Source organism: Drosophila bipectinata, chromosome 2L (assembly GCF_030179905.1).
Source record: "Drosophila bipectinata strain 14024-0381.07 chromosome 2L, DbipHiC1v2, whole genome shotgun sequence".
Taxonomy (NCBI): Eukaryota; Metazoa; Arthropoda; class Insecta; order Diptera; family Drosophilidae; genus Drosophila; species Drosophila bipectinata.
In genome coordinates, this window is record NC_091736.1 from 8,533,667 (window position 1) to 8,553,846 (window position 20,180).

The 20,180-nt window shown below is 40.7% G+C and overlaps 1 long non-coding RNA gene across 2 annotated transcripts; it reads left to right on the forward strand.

Moving 5' to 3' along the window:
- The first annotated feature begins 866 nt into the window (after positions 1-866).
- LOC108133330 (uncharacterized) lies at positions 867-16,235 on the forward strand. 2 transcript variants are annotated; one of them, XR_011442199.1, is made up of 3 exons: positions 867-918; positions 980-1,177; positions 15,710-16,234. It is a non-coding gene; the product is annotated as an uncharacterized lncRNA (long non-coding RNA). The 2 variants fall into 2 exon arrangements; XR_001773731.3 differs by having other exon boundaries at positions 878-1,177; positions 15,710-15,812; positions 15,914-16,235.
- The last annotated feature ends 3,945 nt before the right edge of the window (positions 16,236-20,180 follow it).

Consider the following 20,180-nt stretch of genomic DNA (forward strand, 5'->3'; position numbering starts at 1 on the left):
GGTGGCATACTATATTTTTTACTCAAGGTTCTGCCGTACTGCGTCCCAAAATCCGCACCGCGGAGCCACCCTTCTGTAGTGGGTCATGATTTGACCTACAAAATAAGAGAAATCTTCGCAAAATTAAAATAGCTCTTTAAAAATATCTTTCCAAAAAAAATGCATTTTGTAAAAATGCTAAAGAATCTGTTATTTGAAGCCACTATTTTGCATCACTACTTTTTTTTCCTTTCAAGCCTTGCATATTTCTTTCAGTTTATTTTGAGAAGAAAATTGGAAATCTTGTCTTTCCATGTTGCCGTTTTACCCCTTTTTTGTTGCTCATCGAAACACATGCTTCCTCGGTAACTAAACAATAATATGCAACTGCACCAGCACTGACAACAATTTTCCATTTATTTGCACCGTCAACATGTCTCAGATAAGTATAGAAAAGTATATTTTTAGTCTTCATTTTTAGGCTTATTATTAAAACTGCTTATTAAAATCAAATTTTATATTTACGATTATAAAAAACTTAATATATGTTAATAAAATATTATACTCAACTACCATACCCGTAAAATAGAGTGTAACCCAGAATAAAGCGTAAGGAAAGCAAATCCTGCTTGTAGTTGACAAAATATGAAACATGCCGGTTTCCTTGCTTTCTTCCTTCGACTTTCCTTCTCGGATCCCCGCTCCGGGTTATTGCAACAAAATGTCAACCAAGGGCCATAAATTGCGTCAGTCTGGCAAATTTTCACAACACTTTTTTCCGCCATGGCTTTTTCGATGTTGTCTCACCGTCGTCGTCATTGTTGACATATTTGAACAACTATCCAAAGGTGAACCGGCATAACTTTGATTTCGCAGCCATAAAGCGGGCTGGGCGAAAAAAGCAAACAACACGTGTACATAGTTTAAGTGCCCTGAGCCGTCAGTTTATCCCCCGATCCATCAACCCCTCTCTCCCGGCTAATACCAATCCCAATTCCAGGCCCTGAACTCATCTTGATTGCTTTTCGCGCTACGTCTGTCGCATATTTTAAATCCCCAGTTGAGTGGCAATCAAACCAGAGTCGCAGCCAGAACCAGAACCCGAACCAGGGCCCGAACAAGAGTCAGTGGCAGTAACAGTAACAGTCCTACAACCAGGAGTCAACCACCCGCCAACATCGCCACCCCAGTGACCTCGGTAAGTTTCTTCCTGTTTTACCAGCTCCCTTCCCCAGCTATCCCCCACTCAGCACCCACTACCATTCAGCAGCTCAACTGCTTCGGATGCTGCTTCTGGCTTAATTAAACAAGCGCAGCGTCACCTCAGCAACGGCCGCCAGATGGGAAAATGACGATGGGGATGGCTAAGAAGGGGGCTAGCCACAGCCGGACGAGTTCGCCAACTTTTAAAAATGATAATAATTTGCTTTTACCCAGAGAGAGTTTTCCGTCGCAATGTAGCAAACCACTGCGAGAAAATATTTTGAGTTAGCTTTTCTGGGCGAATAGGGTATGGAAGTGGTGCTCAAATTACCGTATTCAATAATGATTCGAATAAAAAAAAGCCCCTCCGTTTTTACTTGTGTACTCCCCAGCTCTATTTGTAGTTCATCCCCCTGGAGCGGAATGTTAGTGACACTTGCTCTGCGGCTGTTTTGCGTTTATCCTCGCACCTCACTGGCCCTGGATTCTCTTTGTGGCATTGTGGTTCTCCTTGGCCAACAATGTCTCCATCTTGTTAAGTCCATAATTATATTTGGCTATCGTTAGGCCGGGTCATTGAGGGCCGCGCTCAGCCTAAGCGGATGGCACTGGCATTGGCAATGGACAGCAGACGTGGCTAATCCAGGTGGTCATCGCCCTTGGTTGTGTTTTTATTTTTTGTTGTTTGGCATGCTGGCCGTTAATTGCAATTTTGAAAGACGTCCAGGGAGCTTAAGTATCCTTTGAATCGCCTTTTGTCGACAATTCGCAGAGTAGAAATTCCCGTTTGTAAGACGCCTTTTGACACTTAGCGCTCAAGCGGAATATTATTGGGACCCTTGATTCTGGCACTCTAGGGCGTTCGGACAATAGAAGCTGCAGTACTATTATTTGTATAACCTTAGAGCAAACTCCTCCACCTCATGCACATCTTGCACCTTGTTGAGCTAAGTTTAATACAATTTCGAATTTCCAGCGTAACCCTGTCAGGGTATGTCCCATTGTTGTCTTCGATGCAGGACTCGTTGCATGGCCAATTGCATGCTCAAGTGGCGAAGCTGCGTCAAAAGCCGGGAATGAAAGGTCTATGGAAATCAGACGACTCTATAGCCCTTTGTCGCCAATCGGGACATGCTGGAAATGACTGCGCCATATTAGCACCTGGTACGGTCCACAGCATCTTTTCTCCTGCCCGTAACCTGGGCAACGCCTTTACCCGCACCTTGGTGAGCCTCACGTCTGATTTCGCTGGGAATCGGCTTTTGCCCTAACACTTTTCTGTCTAAACGGCATCAGAGGAATGAGAATTAAAAAGAAATGGGGGTGAGTGGCTGGTTCCAGGGATTTCATTTGCAAGACAGTTCACAAGACCTGCCATTTATCTTTATTGAAAATTGTGTCTAAATAAATCCTTTAGCTTATAAGATCTGGTGGAACTAGCAGAACGGCTTTTAAACTCTATTGAGTTTAATCAACGAGTTATAAAATCTTTTCATCATCTTATTAGAATTTATCTTATGATTAGATGAACTGCTTATATGCTTTGATTTCTCTTGAAGCAAGATTCAGGTAAAACAGTTCCAAAAGCTTGCATCTCCTTGCCCGTCTAATTTAACCAAGTCATCAGAGATTCTATCCAAAACAAATGCCCACTGCTTATATTATTTCTAGCTCTGCTAGTTGTTGAGCTTTCATTACCGGCTAAGTGAATTGCCTAATGGATTTCCCAGACGCCTCGGTCGTCATCGTCGTGTCGGGCTATGCGAGTGTATAAATTAAAATCCAAATGCAGGCAGCGTGAAAATTTTCGTTGAAAACGGCAAAATTAAATACAGATGCACTCACATGTTAGCCAGACAATTTGCCATGGGTAGAACCAAAGAAGCGAAGTGCAGATTTTCCTGCTGTTTCTTTCTTACTTTTTTTCGGTCCTTCCCTCTACAAACAAATTTAATTTATTCGTGCAACTTTTTCATGCCGAATTTACGAGCAAGTGGAGAAGCTGCTGCAGAAGCGCAGCTCAGTCGAAGCTCGGCTCGGTTTGCCGCGGATGATTGTGTCCTTGCGCATCCTGCAAGCCCAGAAACTGAATATCCACTGCCTTTGTCCTTCCCCTGGCATTTTCCCCTCGTCCAGCCCGGGTCCTGGCCAACCCGTCTGAACCGTGTAAGCGTCATAGCCACGTCAATTTATTTATTTCTGGATTTCAGTTTTTAGTTTGCCGTACGTTTTTCCACAGAATATTTCCACTGTGGGTCGCGTTCTTGGCTGGCAAACCGTGGCTGCTAAAAAAAAAACCTTTGGTAGCTTAATCCTAGTAGACGAACTTGAAATTCCCTATGATCTGGTTTATTTCCACCTAGTGTCTAAAAAAATTATTTCTTGGACTAATACAAAATATTAGCCAGTTATGGATAATACTGATGGAGATTATACTGAATTATTGTCGTTAGAGTAACAACCCTTTTCACAACTTACTATGACATGAGTGTCCACATACCCCCTGTAACAGCAATAACTGAAAAAAGGGAAAAGAAATCACTTGATATGTTGAAATTACGGGTTTCAGACCAGACCCCACCAGTCCAGAGGAGATCCGACTAGTCCCGGCCAGGGGTGAGTTGAGTTAAGCTGAACTGAACTGAGTCGCTGGCTGCTGGCTGCGCTGGGCGCGTTAAAATTTCGTTATTATGTTGACAGCATTTTTGCTATTTTTACTTGAAAGCTTAACCAAGCACTCGCACACAAACATATACGTACAAGTGTATACACATGGGGTCCCCTGGTGTTATTTCGGTGCTTCCCAGAGCTTGTTTTTTGGTTGGCTGGCCGTAGTCCCTCCTGTCATTCCCCCCATTTCCCATTTCTCCTGGCCATTTCCAGATCCGTCGTCGCTTGTCAGTGATATATGTAAAATATTTTCTGTGGCGGTAGCAAGGACAGAAGCCGGCAGCAGCAGCAGCACCAGCGGTTACTGCCACGAACTGAGCTATTTTGTGGCAATAAGCATGAAATTTAAATGAGTCCTGTCCCAGGCTACGTTCGGTTCCCGTTACCCATTTCCCAATTTCCATCCCCCCGCTCTTAGCCCTTCGCGCACTGGCTTTTCCGCTTTCCCCCAAGCTTTCACTTAATCCCCATTGGAACGGTCTTCATTTGAGTACCATTGGGTTATTATTTCATCTCTCCGCGTAGCTTTTCCTTTTTTTTCCTCTGCACGCACCGCTTGCAATTAGTGAGTTCGTGTGGTGTGGCAGTGCACCGCCCCCAGCCGCCCATGTTGGACAGAGATAGATAGCTGGGGCATGTGATAGATTGTATTATGTGCTTACTTCCCCGGATATTCATACGAATGTCATGAAACTTTTTATGTCCTTTTTTGTTCTCATTCAATTCAATAAGTGCAACCGTGGCAATGCAAAAAGTTTAAACTAAACAAAATTGTTCACAAAGTGAGAAATGATAAATGTGCTTTAATGAAGAGTTTCGAAAATGCATTAGCCTGTCAGAAATACAAAAATTTTATAAGATAATTGTAATTAATTGTAAGTAACTCTGATTTGTGTTTATCTTTCTTAATCCTGTATATTTGATAATGGGTAAAAAATTGTTCATTATATATAGGGTATATCATTGGGACAAGTAAATGGAAAATGTCCGAATCCAATGCATTGCAATGGCCAAGGGCAGCACAATATTCAATGTTCATTAGACCCAATGGAAAATTGTTGTGTTGGTAGTGCTTTTTCTTGTTTAAGATCCAGTTTTCGTTTTCATAGATTCGGTTTTAAGAAGACTTAAAAAGAGAGCAATGCAGAGCATTTATTTATACATGTGTACGTGAGTTTATTTTTATTTCTTATTATTTATTTATAACATTTAGACAAGGTTAGTTTACTGCCTTGGGTGGGGAAACTGGAAACTTGCGAATCCTGACAGCTGCGTCCGTTCATCTAATGGCTGTGTGTGTGCTCGTGGGGGCTACCAGGAGTGCAAGCTAAATCCGCCCAGGGTTCACTAGCATTCCCCACCCACCGCACACTATATACAGAGCGCTGTGCGTTAAGAATGCGCTTACACAAATTTCTGGTATTATGTTGCATACTTTTTGGGGTAATTTATGATTTCCAAGCACATGCCTGCGGGGCGGATGAATCTTAGGGACTGGGGCTCCCCGAAAGAAAGACAGCAAAAAGCAATACAAATGATGTGTAGTGACGTGCAAGTTTTTGTCCGTGTCCGTTTGTGTGAGCTTAAAATGAAACCACATTCGATTGTCTAGGGGGAGAAATGGGATAACAGGATAAGATAAATAGAAACAAAAAGTTCAGAAAATATAAACCGAGGGGATATGAGTGGGCTTGGGTTATGGGTTAGCTGGTTGAAACTCACCGAAAGGTTTTCCAGGCCTTTGCCTTCGGCTTTCGACGGAAATCGAGTCAGCCCAGTTCAGATGCATTGAACTCTTAAGCCGAAAGGCCGAGACCAGTCTGCACCAATGCGAAATCCTTTTCGGTTTCCATTTCAATCAGAGCTGAAATCGTTATATAGCGTGAGCGGGGAAGCCTCCTTTTGAAGACCCGTTACGGCTTCTCGTCATTAGCTCTGAACTTGGCACTGCAGAAGCAGCAAAGCAAAGATCAGAACAATTAATGCGACTTCTTGTGGCTTCCTTTGGGAGGGACTTTAAAAGCACACTTGAAGAAATCAAATAAGAAGTAACATATTTGTTTATTTAATAAAAAAAAATGAATATGTTATTTTTTTTTTAAATAATATTGTATAATTAATATTCTTCTAGGGTCTATACATTATTTTCAGTCTTTCGGCTGTAATAGGGATAGCTATCCGGCAGAATAGAGGGGAGCTTGCTTTGAGAGAAGTTCATTAAAAAATCTTATCAAAAGCAAATGCCACTTTCTGCCATTTTGTTTCTACGGCACTGCTGCTCGGCTGTCCTTGCATATTTATGATGACTGACAAATCAAAAATGCAAATAAATTTCAATTTCTAACTTGCAGACGGCATGCACTCACACACACACGCAGAAATTTGGACAGATGGTGAGAAAGTTATGGAGGGAGGCAGGGAATGGCGGGGAAAGGACACACGCACAACATGACATTTACAATTACAGTTGGAAAATGGGACATCAGGCAGCAGTCGGAAAATACCACAAATCATGTCGAGACTGAGAACGAGAAGCAGACATCAGCTCATCTCGCTCCCCCTCCGCTCAGGGTCCTTTTGCATATTTATGAATAGTGCAGTCAAGTCCTGCCAAGCCATGGGGAATGAGTGGATGCTGCATTGTTATCAAATAATCATTTTGTTGTAATAAATTTCAATTTGATTTTATGCCAAATAAGTGACAACTTAATTTGCAAATGCGCCACTCTCTTCCACTTGGAGCGTCTCCCAGGGCAGCCTTTAATATTTAGGCATCACATGAATCAGTTTAGTTTTGCAAAACTTTCAGTGTACAGTGTGTACTAACAAAAACAGAAAAATGGTGTATGTAAAACTATTTGTCAAGCAATAGGGGGAATTACAGAGCCAACCGAATGAAATTGTAATTAAGTTTGCATGGTAAATGAGTCAAGTGGCTAACGAAAAGTACAAAATTCCTGCCCTGTTAAATATTGATGCAGCAATATTTAGACATTTTCTCAAAGCAGAAAATTGCTTTTGTTTTTCGTGCAAAAAGTATGTTTTTCCATGGATAAAACTTAAATTAAATGTAAAGTGGATTTTCAAATGTGGGATTGAGTAGAAGTAGGTACAGAGGGGCAACCATTTCTGTCGAATCAGAAAAATCCAAATACTAGAAAATAATGCGAATTGGTGGAGCTTGGCACAATACTATGGACCTGGAAAGGGGACAAGGATTTTGCATCCCCATGCCAGCACAACTAGCCTGCTGAACCTAAATACGGGAACGTCCTGCCAGCTGAATTCTGATTGAAATGTTCGGACGACACATTCTGACATGTTCTGCAGTCATCTCAGGTAGTCAGTTCAAGGAAGGCATTTCACGGGGAGGCAGAGATAGAGTTAGGGTCCCAAACTTTTTTCATGCCTTTGGTTTTTTTCCTTTGCATTCTGGCATCCTGTGTCCGTGTCAGCAACACCTGTCAATTGACGGAAGCACAGGAATTCTCCAGCAAAAAAATGTTGTTTGGAAAAGGAGGACCTTTTTCCCCCTAAAACCATCTCACATTCTTGCTAATTTTTGCGTAATGATAGCTTTCTAGCTCGTTTTCCAGGAATCGATTATTACGATGGCTAATTACTTCTCAATAATTTGGGATAATTTTATCACACCGCCTACACATTTAATCATAAAGTGTGTATTAGCTGTAACAAGCCTAATAAGCAAATTGCTCGTTTGACTTTTGAATGACTTTTTGACTTTTGTGCGGCAAGGCGTGAATCCATTGTGCGATTGCAAGATTAAGCTTTTATCGATTTTAAGAAATATTACCTTGCTTAAAGCCGGGAAAAGATTTTCAATTAGGATTCCCAGCCATTTGCAGCTTCCATTTGCAGAAAACCAACAAGAAATTCCGATCACCTAACACCCAAGCACAAGTATGTGACACCAGGAACCTGTTGAAATTGTGACAGCAAGAGAAGGCGAAGATGAAATCGATTTCCAACACATTTTGCGTTTGAGCCAATACACATATTCACATACTTTCCCCTCAATTTTCCCCAGAAATAAATTCATTTAGCTTGTGTATCCTTCCGATACGCTTACATTAAAAATCCGCATTAGGCTGGGGGTGTTTCTGTCGCATTCAATCGCATTAAACAGAGTAAACACAATTATTTTTATGTGCAAAATGTGGCGAATGGCAGTCGGCCATTTTTTAACTGCTGCGGCAACACGTCGCATTTTTCCACTTCCCTTTTGTACGGTCAGCCATGAGCTTCCCAGCCGCAAAGTATGCTACTCGCAAATGTCCCCTTATCACAGTCACATCCATTGAAACAAAAACACAATTTTTTACCTTTCTGTTTGTTTTTCTGCCGAAAATTTTTCATTACACCCTTGCCAAGGGGGTTTTCATTTCGAAAGAATCTTTGGCAACCTTTCTTTCGGAATCACCTTCCAAGCCAATATAGACATATCCACCTGACTATCTGTATCTTCTGTTTCAAGTCCTATCAGTTATAGAACATTTTAAAACAAGGTTCTTTAATCGGAATATCAAGGATCCACAGATATTATATTTTATTTATTTTATATACTTCATATATACTTTAATTATATTCATAAATTGTAAATAACAACATAATATTTCCTACATAGGAAGCTGACATAAACTAAAGAATCAAATTGGAATACCTTTCGAAATCCGGGAAAATATAAGATCTTTGTAGTTCGATCAACTTTCTCCTTTATGATCCGTATGATCCATATGTTGGTCACCAACATGTCCAAAATGTTTTCAACGTTTAAGATTTAGTATGTTAGGGGTAGTACACTTCTTAGAAGAACTCTAAAGGGTAGCTTCGTCTGCGACTGCCATTTTTGTGAACTTTCTTTATTTTGCGCCTCGTCTCCTGTTAACGAGATGCGCAACACAACTGAAACATACATATATAAATAAAAAATAAAATAAATCAGAGGGAGACCCAAAATGCTAAAGAGGGCGGGCTCGGGTCGGACGCGGGTGGGCGTGCTCAAGGCTGAGGGCTGTGGACTGTTAAAAATTATGCAAATGATTGAGCAAATTATGTCAGAGCAGCGTTTATAAACGCGTACGTTGCTACAGCTGTCTGTATATTTGCTGCTGACCTCTGAGCCACTTCACGTTGACTCACTTCATGTCCATGGCAGCAAATGCCGTCAATTGAAAAGTTGGTAAACAAAAAGCGAATGACAGAAAAACAAAACGCACAGAAATCATTTGAAGAAAATATTTTGGAAAAATATTTCCCTTCGCTGGCAGTGACATTAATTTATTTGTGAATGAAATTATGTATGAAAACGGAGGTCGGGGTCATTCTGTTTTTGGGTTCCGTCCACCTGCAGGCTAAGGCTCTGCTAATTGCGGAATGCGAGGGGATGAAGCATTTAATTAGCAGAACTTTGGATTTTTCAGTTTGGGCAAAAAAAGCATTCCGACGTTGAAATTTATAATAAAACTCACTGCATATCTCACCTTTTTTGTGGAAATCAAGCTTCTTTGAATATTTGATTAATAAAGCTGTCATGAGCACGATTAGCAAAAATTAAGCCAGTCGTAATATGAAATTATACATGTAAATAAAAACTTTTTTAAACCCGAAACTAATTTTTTTGTAATAGCAGGGTAAAGTTTATTTAAAACTGTCCATTAGGGACAACCATTAAATTTTATCACGTAAACTTCACGTATAGATATTTTTAAATATTAATATGGTAGAAAAAAAAATTAGAGTAGTAAGGGGAGGTCCAGCGGGTGTGTCCTTTTAAGTCTTCTGGGTTGCTCGCTGCTGTCCAGCAGGGAGCTGGCCAACCGGTTCGGGTGATTATGAAGCCTCTGCATGTAACGTGTGCTGCTTCTTTGTATCTCGTCCTTGACCCAAGGGAAATTGAGAACCTCGTGGATAGTGCGATTGTCATGATAGACGTGGGCCCCAGTGGCGATTCGAAGGACTCTATTTTCGAAAGCTTGCATAGTTCGGACATTCGTCTTGCTCGCAGTTCCCCAGAGCTGTATGCCGTACGTCCAGATAGGGCGTATTATTGCCTTGTAAATGAGGAGTTTAGTGGAAGTTCTCAGCTTCGATCTCCTACCCATAAGCCAGTTGAAGGATCGAAGTCTTTGAATAGCCTGTTTCCTCTTCTTAATCAGATGGGGCTTCCAGGTGAGCCTCCTGTCTAGGGTGAATCCCAGGTACCTGGGATTGTCTACCTGTGGGATTGGAGAGCCGTTAAGGTTAACTGGAGGGCAGTTGCCTTTGCAGAGAGAAAATGTGGAGGCAGTGGACTTCTCGTTATTGACGGCAATGTTCCATCGCTTTTGCCAGTCGCTGAGCAAGTCAAGCTGCAATTGCATCGTATCGGCTGCCCCCAATGCGCTATCGGCGGTGGTAAGGAAGGAACCCGAAACTAATTGAAATTATGTTTTATTTTCTCTCATACAAGCATCGGCATACATCGCCATATGCACAATTTTGTAGTAATCCTCGAATTATGAGCGAATAAAAATTAACAACTCCAAAACCCTAAAAAACTATAACAAGTAAAACACCAGGAAAAACGGGATAGAACTGCGTGTTCTGCATATTTCAATTTGTACGAGTATTATGCGATGCGAAACTTTTGTTGCAAATTAATTTGCCACGAAAGTTGGCTGCAAAAATATGGCCAAGCCAAATTCAGAGCAGAGGCAACAAACAGAGTCAACAGTGCTGGTTGTTCGCAAAAAATAGCTAATTGACTAATATTATTTAATTTAAATGACTACAAAAAGAGAAACCTTTTTGTTTCAAAATACTATGTGCGGGATCAAATAAAAAATAATTGCATTAACTGACAAAAGATTAAAGGCATAACTTTTATTAATAGAGGCTTTTGTGGCAAAATAAAATAATTGGATTTTGCGTATTTTTTAGTGATAAGCCGTATATAACCTTTGGAACTTTAGTAGCATATTCCGCATTGTTATGCTGGCTTTGGTTTTATTTTCAGATGGCTTAAAAAACGCCGTGGTACATTGGCACCACCTAGACATCATCTCTGTCTGCGGCTGTTTCCTTCCCTGCGAAACCCCGAGCTCGCACCTCTCATTTGTAATAACCGCAACTTAGTTAACTAAACAAGCTGACAGCAGGCAGAAGGCGTGGCTCCCCGCCTCGGCTTGTAGCACTTTTTCACATCCCAACCCCTCGCAGCCGCTCCTTCTTGGGCTCCAAAATGTGCGCTGAAGGAAATTGCAAACAAAATTGCAACTTCCTGTCAGCGACAAAAACTTTTGCTTGTGGCGCCAATGTTGCCACTTCCGTTTAGACACCAACACATATCTAAATACACACCATACACTTGGCTTTTACCGCAAATTTGTATCTGTGTGGGTACTAAGTGCAGTCGGTTATTCATATGCAAACGCCACACTGCCGTTTTGCCATGTTTGGCAATCAAAATATTTCACTAAATTGCTCCGACTGCAGCACCCCCAGAACTAAAATATTAAATAACGCTTTTGCGCCAGGCCAACTTATTTGACAAAACGTGACCAAGCGCAAGAAAGATATTCAGCTTCTTCCGAATCCAAAAATGCAAAAAAAGAAACGCAAAAATATAAAAGCTTTTTCCTGATCCTGAAGGGGACCAGGCGAGAAAGTGTAAAATTAAATAACAAAAATAAGCAAACTGACCGCAGGGCCAGCTCTCCTCATCTTTGGGTTTCCAAAAAAGGAGCCTCCCCTCTTTTCCCACGGTTTACGACTTTTTTATTTGCCCGCAACATTTTTTATGATTTTTCCGGAGCTGCTTTCTGGGAGTCGCCTCAAAGTGTGCCGCATTTTGTTGTCTGTTCGATTTGACCAGAGATAACACCCAAAAGCACCTCTAGGCTCAGTTAGGCACTTCAAAGTTTCTTTCCTTCTCTGAACAAACAACCTGCCATGGCAAATACTATTAAAAATAATTTCATAAGATCTTAATAGTTTACTTTTTTGGGTGATTTTTTTAAACAGGGCTTACCCAAAATGAACAAAAATTCACTAAATTATAAAATATAGTCCTTAATAATAATTTAAATTTAAGACATTGTTATATTTTGAATAAAATAGTATATGAAAAGAACCAAAAATTTAAGTAATAAAAAGAAATATTTGGCAATTAAAGTCATTTCACTTATTCCTAGCCTATCCTCAACCATCCTATTTATAGGTGCTGCGTCGAAGCAAGTTCTATTTCAAGGATCTTCGACGTCTTCCGAAGTGTCAGTCGACTTATTTTTAATAAACGTAAGCTCGACGGTGACACAGAAATCTTGACACCTTTCGTTTCAACACGTGCGACTCCTACAATATTTATCAATGACGAAAGCGGCGGCAATAAAATGGAAGCCAAAAGTCAAACCATTCAAAGAAGCCAAAATCCACGCATTATTTTTTTTTTATTAAATATTTAATAATGCGTGCCAGGAGGAAGCACCTTTCGGCCGAGACTTCGAGGCCCCGGAGGTCGTCCCATGTCCTCGCATGCTAAAGTCTATGTACATATGTGTGTGCGTATTAGTGGCCAAATTATGATGAAACGTACTTGACGTAGAGCTTGAAATTGTGGTGCAGGGTGCACCCTGTACTTGTGTTCAGCAGGACATGCGTCGATGTTCGCTACCTTCGTATCCTGTGTATAGCAGGAGAAAAATCCGCTGAAAATAGAGAGAGCGCTCCCAACGAGCGAGAGCGGCCAAAAGCATCAGCTGAAGAGAGAAACCGGCTAAATGTTTCCAGCAACATTTCGTGTTGCCAGGCCGAGGCAGTAGAGATATGAGAATGAAAAAATTACGATTTTCAGCTGCTGCTCCTTTGGGGCCACGCTCGCCAATTGCTTTGGGCTTGGAGGGGAATCTCTTTTCGATTCGAAGGGATATACTTTGATCTTTGATTAATTGTTTGCCATCTAACATGACATACCATTTACAATGGCCACGTGCTCTTTAAATATTTATGTGGATATTTCAAATGCGAATCCAAACTGACTCCTGCCACATCCCTTCAGGCCAAGTCGGGACGAAACTGTGCAGACAGGCATAAATCATTTGCTCAAACAATCTGGGTGCCCCAAACAAAAAAGAATCAACACCAAAGGAACCAATTACAGAGAAACAACGAACAAGTGAGTCCCATGTAGTTAATCTTCTTTAGCTTCCAATTCCGGGTATCTGGAGAACATTATAAAGTTTCTTATGCTATATATTGCCAAACAAAAAAAAAACCCATCAGCTTATTCAAAAAGTATTAAACTATTAATAAACAAATAAATTAAAAACATGCATTGTCATCTGTTTTATATTTTATATATGTATGTATTTTAACCCTTTAATTACTTCTATAGCCAGCTCTAGTTGATGCTGGCTGATTCCCTGAAACCTTTCATTTTCATTTCTCTTGGCTGCCGCTGTCCATTTTTGACAGCTCCTGCATCTGTTTTCATTTTAGCTTTCGATTTCGTTTCCTCCCACCTACCACCCACCACCCACCAACCACCATTTACTTGCCTCCCCCTGTCTCTCTCGTCTCGCTTCCCATCACTCCCTTCTGACCCGACTGTTTGTATCAATCTCCTGGCATGCCATCTCTGTCCGTCTGATGGAAATACCCATTAAATTTGATTTGGTCACGTTTTCAAGCTTTGTTCCACTTATGGCTCATTTTGATACATCCCAAGCGATCCGTGCAATCTCAGCCCCCTTTCTCCGGCGTCTCTCTGGCTTGTATCTCGCTCTATGCTGATGATAATAGACGCATAGCCATCATAAAATAATTGACGCCCCAAATGAATGCGGTTGCGGATGCTAAACAAGTCTTACCTCCTTCGATTTACCGCCAAAGACGCTAATACCATTGAGGACGTTCCATCTAAATGCTTTTGAAGTATAAAAATGGAGCTGCCTGTATCTGACATCCGATTGGACTTGTATTTTCAAACGGCTTACGCACCCCTTAGCTTAAATTTCTATATAAAACTACGAATTATTATAATATAAAGTTTAAAATATAAGCCCATTGTAAATTAAAACAAAACTTAGTTGATAAATGCTTACATTATTAATAATATTAGATGAAGAGTAGTTCGTGTAAAACGAGATTCTCGCCTAATGAGCTAGTCTTTTTTGACCAACATTATAAAATTGTTTCTAAGGTTAAAATAATACCAAGAAGCTTTGAAAATTATTTATTTTTCAAGAATCAACTTGAAACTTCAAGCTACAAGTCTCTCAGCAGTAAAGAAAAAATCTGAAAACCAGTTAAGGGTCCGCCGCGAAACTGGATGCATTCCTGCATATCAATTACACTCCAGTGTAGTTGAACCGCTTTTAAGCAGTCGACTGCAGTCGAAGGAAAAACGATCGCCAGAGTCAAAGATCCATCCGATCGAAAGATTAAAGATGCTGAATTGACAGCAGCAGCTGCGCAAACAAAAGAATTTATAAGCAGTTCCAGTTTATCGATCCGGATTGAGACAATGTCTTCAGGCGGAACCTGACTTAATAGCCAGCTTTGGGTCCTTAGGGGTCGGGCGAGAGAGTAAAATAAGTTCTGTCGGATATTGTCAAAGGATACCGCTGTCTCGCAGTTCTCTGCACCGTTTTGATGACATTTTCGATCCAGAAGCAAGTCGAGTTTGCCGAGGAAAAGCCTTTGAAGGAGTGGGTTGGTATTAACACATCAACGACAGCGGCATCTGAAAGTTTCTCCTGATGTTGCTCACTATTTTTCAATTTCCGTTTTGTGCATATGGAAACAGAATTGAATTTTAATTCCTTCGGCATGCCTAGCCGGCGTTGCAATTGACACATGACAAGGATGCTGACTGCTCCCGAAGAGGGGTGGGGTGTTTAAATTTCGAATTGAAATGTACGGACGAAAAATAAACGATGTGGCAGAAGAATACCAATTGATCAAATTCAAAATAAGGCAAGCACGAAAATTTCCGTAACAACATCATCATAAAAAGCGGTTTTACATCTACTATCTCACAACTAACACGGAAAAAGGATGGATAGGAATAAGGACCCAGGTCCCAGGAGTAGTTGTTGGACTCGTCGGTTTGGGGAATTCCCCACACACCGACACACAGTGTGTATATGCATCGATGTGACTCCGGGCGAACCGAGGCGAGCAATTTATGCGATGTATGCCAATGGATGAAACACAGCCAAACCAACAGACCAACAGACAGACGGACTCTCAGGCCGGAAAAATACAGAGTGAAGAGGATAGAGACTAAAATCTGCAAATCAAATTACAAAAATCATAGCGCACAATTTTCGCACGGCAAGTACACAGGGGAATTGTCACCCATCCTTTCGTTTCACTTCCCCCTCTCGGAGCAACTAAAACGAATCCAATCCAGCCCCAGACCATGGAGTGACCAACCGGCCGGCAAATAGTCACCCGTCAAATGATGTAATGAAATCAAACAGAAACTGAGGCAGAAGCTGGAGCTGAAGCAGCAGCAGAAACAGTAGCTGGGAGAGCCGGCCAACAGGGCCCCAAAGCATTTCAGCTGGCCATGTAAATAGATTTCACAGACAGCTTTGCTTGCAAAAATGTACCAAAAGTTGTAGAATTTAAACGATAATTTTAACAAAAATTAAACTATTTGCCCAAAAATGATTATTGTTTATGGTGAAGAAAGAAAGGCTTCCGAACTAAAAATCTAAATTCAATTTTTCCAAATAAGGGTATGATAAACCTATTATATTAACTTAAAAATTTTCAGCTTAACTTTAAATAAAATGATTGAAAATTAAAAAAATAAAAAAGTTTACCATATTTGCTCCTTTTCCTCCCTCAGCAGGCCTGACTGTACCAACATTTCCGGCCAATTTTGATGAACGACTAACTAGTGATGCCGTACTTTTTATTCCTGTCCCTGATCCTTTACTCTTCCCCCACTGGTACGTCCATGGCCACTCGCCAGTCTCCAGAGGACTCAACTCAACTCGGCCAATCTGCAAAAATTTGAATTTGAAATTTTTATTTATTTACTCTCCGATAGGAAAGCGACAGAGACGACAGGACCAGAAAAAGTGTAAAATGTGTATTGCCCAGTGAATGGTGTGTGGCTTAGAAAGGGTTTCCATGAGGTTTGGGTGGTGTAGTGTGACAATCCAAAAAAAAAATAAAATTAAAAAAGTAATGCTAAAACAAATGAATAGCGACATTTGAAATTGTTTGCAGGGTGCGCCAGTTGTCGGACAAATCGAATGTGCATTTTTATTTGCCACCAAGGCTTCAGTGGCCGTCCTAAATGGAATATATCTAAAATTTATATGCCGAATGTATTGGGTCAAATAAAATTGAATTGTTAAATATTTGAAATAAATGTACTTTCTGTGTACATTTCTGTGTTTTAATTGTTGTTTGATTTGGTTTTATTTTTGTTCAACGAATTAGTTCCATCGAGTGCGAATTTAATTCCCCAAATCCGCACAAAGAAAACGGTTACACAGATCCGACTGAATTAAAATGGGTTTGAATAATTTTACATTGTCATCAAGTATTCGTTGTTTCTAAAACTGTTTTATTTAAATGGTTTTGAGTGATGGTTTATTTAAAGGGTTTTGTATTTTTAACATGAATCTTTTCTATCATATTAATGGAATATTTTATCATGAAGGTACATTGGCCAAGTAAATAACTTCCAGCTTCGGAATCCTCTTTGCATTGCTGACTCCTGATCCCTGGAGACTTGAGACTGGAGCACGTTCCTCCGCCGCAAACAAGCACTCATTTCATATTGATAAGTAAAATTAATATTATTTTTCATTCAATTGCACCTGCTTCGCACACTCCACATTCAGGATTCCACTTCCCGAAAACACAACCCTACACGGCTCAGACCGCCAACGATGTGACGTCATGCCGGGTAACTTGCGCTAATTAAAATTCCCATTTAATTGGCATTGGCTGTTGTTTGTCTTCGACTCGATTGCAGTCGGAGTCGCTGAAGAGGGTGTTTAATTTTTTGCCACGCTCCGTGCTCTTTGGCGTAGTCAACTGCGGCTGGATATTTATTCAATTAAAATACGCATGGGGCAATGCCGGACCAAGGATGCCTGACAATCGCTCGGAACGACGACAGACGGACTTGCGTGAGTTTTTGGCGAGGAGCCGGGAAACCTGTCAGGCTCATTGATGCCATCCCGAAATCAATTTCATCGCATACAGCCAAAGTCTACCGACCACTAACGAACATATCTAGGTATATACACAATATGTCCAGGGTGCACAAATAAAAAATGGTGCAACATTTTGTGATTATTTCGATTAAATAAAAATTGTTTATATTTAATTTTTTGAGAGAACCCTATTATGAGAATATGGAGTTTTCTTATTATACCAATTTAAGCAAACATTAAAAAACCCCCAAATATTAATTGTAGTGTAAATTGTACATGTGCCTTTAAATTACATGGACACCAACACTTTGACACTTTATTAACTGACCGAGCTCGAAATATTCTTGACAGGCCACACACGCAGCCAATTGAGGGGGCGGAGAAGCAGGCTTGGAGGAGATTTCTGGGTTTCAGTATGGCCCATTAAATGGGCACATTAATTAGTTGGCATTGAATTGCATTGGCCAGCGTTGGCAGCTTTTCCCTGGGGTAATTTTCAGGCTGACCAGGGAAGACAAGCGGCAACGATCACAACTGCAGCAACGAGGAAACTTTTTCCGCAGACAAGGCCACCCAGCAGTACTGCAGCTAAAGTTCCTAGAGAAACAGTGGTAATTGACTAAGGATGACTGGTGCGGAGAAGAAAAAATCAATTAAATATGCTTTCGCGCACAATGGTCATTGTTTTGGTTGGGAAGCGTTCTCGGAGGTGGGTGGTTCAGTAGCAGCAGTAGCGGATTTAAGGAAAAAGGCCCAGTGGGCAAACATTTTTCAGGGTACATTGAAGGGTATTTTGAAGGGTACAGCCCAGAAAATTTGACAAAAAATCTTTAAAATATTTTGTCTCCAGATTTTGATGCAGATTTATGAAGAATCGATCCACAAATCGTTTAAAGTATTCCGCTCAAGAATCGGATGAATATTTCCTAAGATATGGCCTTCGCAGTGGGTCATATGGGGCTCCCCATGCATTCTGCACATTTTGAAGGGGACAGCCCAGAAAATTTGACAAAAAATCTTAAAAATATTTTGTTCCCAGATTTTGATGCAGATTTATGAAGAATCGATCCACAAATCGTTTAAAGTATTCCGCTCAAGAATCGGATAAATATTTCCTAAGATATGGCCTTTGCAGTGGGTCATATAGGGCTCCCCATGCATTTTGCACATTTTGAAGGGGACAGCCCAGAAAATTTAACAAAAAATCTTAAAAATATTTTGTTCCCAGATTTTGATGCAGATTTATGAAGAATCGATCCACAAATCGTTAAAGGTATTCCTTTTAAGAATCGGATGAATATTTCCTAAGATATGGCCTTCACAGTGTGTCATATGGGGCTCCCCATGTATTTTGCACATTTTGAAGGGGACAGCCCAGAAAATTTGACAAAAAATCTTAAAAATATTTTGTTCCCAGATTTGTATGCAGATTTATGAAGAATCGATCCACAAATCGTTTAAAGTATTCCGCTCAAGAATCGGATGAATATTTCCTAAGATATGGCCTTCTCAATGGGTCATATGGGGCTCCCCATGCCTTTTGCACATTTTGAAGGGGACAGCCCAGAAAATTTGACAAAAAATCTTAAAAATATTTTGTTCCCAGATTTTGATGCAGATTTATGAAGAATCGATCCACAAATCGTTAAAGGTATTCCTTTCAAGAATCGGATGAATATTTCCTAAGATATGGCCTTCGCAGTGGGTCATATGGGGCTCCCATGCATTTTGCACATTTTGAAGGGGACAGCCCAGAAAATTTGACAAAAAATCTTTAAAATATTTTGTTCCCAGATTTTGATGCAGATTTGTGGAAAAGAAATCGAAGGTGTAACTTTCAGCACGAGGGGCCCTGAAAGCCTTTCGTCGGGGGGGCCCAGTGGTAAAGCGCGCCTTTGCCCACCTGTTAAATCCGCCACTGAGTAGCAGAAGGATTTAAAAAGTTTCCATTTCTGAACAGGACCTAGTTCTAGGTTGTAACGTTTCGCATTCAAATCTGTACTTTAAAAATTATTTATATATAAATAATTTAAATAGTTAATTTTAGGACACATATTCAGCCAACTACCCGATGAGCAAGGCGTGCAAATCGATTTAAGCCACCTGGTTTGAAAAGCTTGTCATCGACCCTGTGTCTGGGCTCAACACGCGCCGCTCGCCTCACTGACTTTGATGCGACAAACAAATCGCATTTAATTTACTGGAAATCAAAAGAAGAAGACGACGGATGAAATCTGCATATACCATAAAAGTAAATGAGAAATAGAAAAGAACGCGATGTGGGTGGTGGTCGGGGCTCACAAAAAACATTGTCGATCACACCTGTTGTTTCCAAAAGCAGAAAAAGCCGTCAAGTGACTGCAATTCAAACCCTTAAAAAAATTCTGAAAAAAAGGGAAGCTGCTGGGGTGTTGGTGGCTGCAAACAGGTGCTAATCGAAATATAATGTTTCTGGCGGCGGTCGCCCATAAAAAGTGATACGCCAATAAAATTTAATAATTTAAAAATGAAACAACAGCCGGGGAGGGAAAATTTAGGCACCGGAAGAAGGGTGGGTGGCAAAACGTAATAAAAAATTCATGAGCGGAAAGAAGCTTAAACAACAACAAAGCAAAAAAACAAAAAACAATGAAATGAACAAAAAAAAAAAAACACGTGGAAATAATGAATGACGGACAAGGAAGGGACACTGTGTCCTTAGGGACAACGTGCAGGAGGCGAGGCAGCGAAGAGGACGCCAGAGGTGTAAAGTGAGCGATGACAGCGAAATGACATAAAAATGAATCGTTTAGCCTACTTAAAGGCGCATAACAAACCAATTTCGCTCCGCGCCTTAAAGCCATCAAGTATGCAATGATATGGCCATTTTTGAGCTGGGGGCTGGCTGGCTGGTTGGCTGGAGCCTTTCGATAAAGGACACAACACAGGTAACTGGGCATATTGATTTGCTTGGCTGGCCTTACAAAGCACTTAAGCCAAACAGCAAATAGTGTCGCAATGATAATTACAATGCCAACATTGGGAGTCAGCATGTGAGTCGAGCAATATTGTAATATACCCACACACACGCACCTGTCCATGTCTCATTGTATTTACACATTTTGTGTTTACCTTTCCATGACCAGTCCGTCACTTTGACAATCA